Source organism: Triticum aestivum, chromosome 7A, assembly GCF_018294505.1.
Source record: "Triticum aestivum cultivar Chinese Spring chromosome 7A, IWGSC CS RefSeq v2.1, whole genome shotgun sequence".
Taxonomy (NCBI): domain Eukaryota; kingdom Viridiplantae; phylum Streptophyta; class Magnoliopsida; order Poales; family Poaceae; genus Triticum; species Triticum aestivum.
In genome coordinates this window covers 80,828,857-80,833,598 of record NC_057812.1, presented here as the reverse complement: position 1 = coordinate 80,833,598, position 4,742 = coordinate 80,828,857, and positions in this window count along the sequence as shown.

Sequence of the window (4,742 nt, the reverse complement as noted above, 5' to 3'; positions counted from 1 at the left end):
GGATGGCACCGGAGGAACAAAGGAAGAGAAAGAGGAGAGGTAAAGCTAAGTTGCTTCTTTGACAAACGAGTGAAACCAAAGAACCTTGAAAAGGTTAAGCCATATCGAGAAAAGAATACAACAGAGATAAATGGAGCTGAAAGCACTTCGTTAGCAAAGAGGAACAAGGAAGAACAACTTTGGATAGCACTCCGGTTGAGAGGGCATGCAAAGCTTGATAAGATGAAAAGAACTGAGTAGAGGGCACAACTCTCCGGTTAATTGGATAGGCATGAAAAGAACATGATATTTGCCAAAACGAGATGACTGGTGAAAGAACAACAACGCAATGCCTCCGGAACGAAAGAATAGAAGATAGATAATTGACATAGGAGAAATGAGGAGAAAATGCCAATTTCTGCCAAAAAGAGTTTGAGAAGGCCTCCTTAGGAGAAGGGTCGAACGGAGTTGTTGTAAAACCAACAACGAAAAGAATAAGCTTGATATGGTCTTATGGAATACATCTCAAATTATGAGGTGTCAACCTGCCACTCACGAGAAGCGGAATTGGATTGATATCAACAAGGAGACGAGAAACTATATCGCACCGGAAAGGATAAATGAAGAAATTGGATCATTTATAAGCACCATAGATAGCAACAATCCTTAGGGAAGGCTTTAGGTGAAATATAACCCAAGATAATTCCAACTAAGAGGTTGATGGATTTAAAATATCTCATTCTTAACAACATTCGAATCATGAAACATAAACTCAGATTATCAAGAATGACACAATACCATCTCCAATGATACGGAAGAACGAATTGCACTCCGGATTACAATATGAAGAAAGCTTGAGCTTCTTAGAAAAGAATCTCGATGAAAAAGTTAGAGAAGGAATTAAATCCTTGATGGACCATTATGTAGAACCTCCATGAAGAACTCCGGTAACGAAAGGATGACCAAAATGGAATGAAGGAGAAGTTGAAAACACCAGTTGAACCCTTGCAATGATTAGATGGATCTTCATGACAATATAGTTGAGAGGGCTTGGAACTCCTGTAAAAGAATAGATAAAGCATCTCGAACCAAGAATTTCATGAGCCTCCGGAATAAGGAATTAATCACTTGGATGAAACAAGAATAAGAATTAAGTTATGCGTATCCTTCACCAATTTAGATTGATGAGAAGCAACGGATTTGACATACTACTTATTCTCGTAGAAAGGATTAAGATAGATATAGCGTCAACTTGGAAAGGTCTTCCATGATCCACCGGTAGGATTTGAAAGAACGGAAGTATGATAACGTAAGAAGAGGAATCTTGAACAAACCACCGTAAGAATTTAAAATGAACGAAGAAAAGATAAAGAAACACTGGAAAGAATTAGCAAATGAATGAAGAAGCTTGAGGGGATTTAGATCCATTAGAACGAAGAGATCAAGAACTGATTAGAGGATATTTGATTGATGTGCCGGTAAGATTTGGAGAATGTGAGCTGCCAGCTGAAATGAATAATATTTGAAAAGATGGCCTTCGGAGGAAAGAAATGGAAAACAACTCAAGAAATGCTTCGGATGGGTGAAAAGAATTCTCACGATCAAAACAATTATGAGAGGATGGTCTCGAATTAGAACCACGAATCTCTGAGAGAATGGATAAGATATAGAGGTAAAACTCTTCTTCGGTCTTCGAATTCTGAGAATTACGACAGGACACACCAGCAAATTGTTGAGATACTCCGGGATGAAAATTAGAAAGGTTGAACCAACGATGAAAAGAATTTGAAAGATCTTGGAGAAAAACATTTGACTGATGACAATTCATTCTTACGTCAAACTTTAAAAGAATTTGAGGATAGCTCCAGGGAAAATAAGAAGAGTCAGGTAAGATCCTGGGAAAAGACCTGTGGGTTAAGGCCCATTCAAAAGAAACACCTTTGAACGATTTAAAAGAGAGAATGCACTGGTTGAATTAAATGGCTTGAATGAGATAACATCCTCGCAAAAGCTTGAACGGATTGAGAATGGAAACGAATCTCCTGAGATATCTTGAGCACTCCGGAACAATTGAATAGCGAGAAATGATTGAATATAAGGTGCACCGGCATGAAAAACATTTGAAACAAGGAAAAGAATGTGATCAAACACCGAAAGCTTGAATTGAATCCACCGGAGAAGAAAAGAATGAAGAATGATGAGCTTGAGGCCCATTAGAATCTTCATGAGAATCACCGGGTAAGAAGATTGAAGGGAAAAGAATGGAGAGGCTTCTCATCAATAAGATGATACTGGATTACGAAATCTTAGTCCTTGAAGAAAAAGGGTGGGTGGGCGGGAAAAACAAAGGCAACTTGAGGACAGATGAAACGAACAACGTTGGAAAACCCAAGAGGTGATCTTGCGGATGTTGAAGTGATCGGATCCACTTGAAGAGAAAACGCGCCGGTTGAAAAGAAATTGAAATGACAAACTCGATGATCGAGAAGGATTAGTATTCACATAGGAATATGAGAATACCGCTTAGGAAAAGTATGGAATCAACTCTTGACATTGAAGCAACTCGAATACCACAACTCAAAAGCAAAATAAGAATTGGCTTGCAGAATAAGCCAGAACAAACATATGATAGAGATTTCGTCCGAAGTTTTCGTGGTGGGGCCTACACGGGCTCGATCGTACAATACCATCATGTACAAGGTAGTGCACATGACATACGAAGCATCCCCGAGTCGACATAGCCAAGGACTCTTTAAGACACAACGAGACCACTATAAAACCAACCGTGAATAGGCGGACCACTAGACGTCGAACCCCAATTTCATATCATACATCTGTCGAAAAGATATCCTAAGAGCTACTTGAATTCTCACTTATAAACTCTCGAAACTTTCCGGTTATGCAATCAGGTGTTGGGGATACAGGGGAAGCATAATATGTCACCCAAAACTAGCAAATCCTACATCCAGCTGTATCCATCCTTCAACACATAACCAAGAAACCTTCGGCAATCGTCTACCTCAACCTTCGAAAAGCATCCGTTATACAAGTTATGGCAATACTCCCGAACTCCCGCCCCAGTATTGGGTGGCGTCGAGGTTATCTCACCAACAAGTGCATAAAAGAGATTTTCGATGTCGGCGAACTAAACTCAGGTATTCCAGAACTGCAACGATAAAATTGTGACGACAACACCTCGAAGCTCAACTCCCCAGGACACTGCCACAACCCCTAAATGACAGGAGGCACCAAGAACAATGTTCTCGTCACAAAACCATCGAAACGATTCCAAGATACCCGCGTGATCCTAAATTTTTTTTAGTAAAATTTGAGAAGATAAGAGTCAAAACTCTACGTCAGGATGCCTTACCAGAGCGATGAAGGGACTGAGGAGTAAAAAGAATTCCTAAACTCTCCGATATATAATTCCTAAATGACTCAAAACATTTTTTCTAGACTCAACTCGTCAGCTAATTCGATCAAGCAGTGAGGGCTCCTAAGGTCGGGGCTGGCTCTGATACCAACTTGTACCGCCCTCGATGCGGCTATATCTCCCACGTGTCGAAGCATGACTTAGAGGCATAACCGCATTGAAAGCAATGTCGCAAGTGAGGTAATCTTCACACAACCCATGTAATACATAAGGGAAAGAGATACATAGTTGGCTTACAATCGCCACTTCACACAATTACATGAATAAAGCATTACGTCAACCAGCTACAATCAAGGCCCGACCACGGAGCCAAAATAAAAGAAGACTACCCCAAATGCTACACAGATCCCCGATCGTCCCGACTAGGCTCCACTACTGATCAACTAGAATGAAACAACACAAAGGACAAGATCTTCATCGAGCTCCTCCTGAGCTTGGTTGCGTCATCTGCACGGACTCATCGGCACCTGCAAGCTGGTTTGGAAGTATCTGTGAGTCACGGGGACTCAGCAATCTCGCACCCTCGCGATCAAGACTATTTAAGCTTATGGGTAAGGTAAAGGTATGAGGTGGAGCTGCAGCAAGCGACTAGCATATATGGTGGCTAACATATTCGCAAAAGAGAGCGAGAAGAGAACGCAAAGCACGGTCGAGAAACTATGATCAAGAAGTGATCCTAGAACAACCTACGTCAAACATAACTCCAACACCGTGTTCACTTCCCGGACTCCGCCGGAAAGAGACCATCACGGTTACACACGCGGTTGATGTATTTTAATTAAGGTCAACTTCAGGTTTTCTACAATCGGACGTTAACAAATTCCCATCTGCCCATAACCGCGGGCACGGCTTTCGGAAGTTCATAACCCTGCAGGGGTGTCCCAACTTAGCCCATCACAAGCTCTCACGGTCAACGAAGGATATTCCTTATAGCGGAAAGACCCGATCAGACTCGGAATCCCGGTTACAAGGCATTTCGATAATGGTAAAACAAGACCAGCAAAGCCACCCAGATGTGCCGACAAATCCCGATAGGAGCTGCACATATCTCGTTCTCAGGGCACACCGGATGAGCCAGACGTCGGGTGGGCCAGCCCAGAGTTGCCCCTGGTAGCTCCAGACATCGCTCAGTTTGGACCAACACTCAGAGGAGCACTGGCCCGGGGGTTTAATAAAGATGACCCTTGGGCAGGCCTACCCAAGGGAAAGAAAAAGGCTAGGTGGCGAATGGTAAAACCAAGATTGGGCCTTGCTGGAGGAGTTTTATTCAAGGCGAACTGTCAAGGGGTTCTCATTATACCTAACCGCGTAAGGAACGCAAAATCCGGGA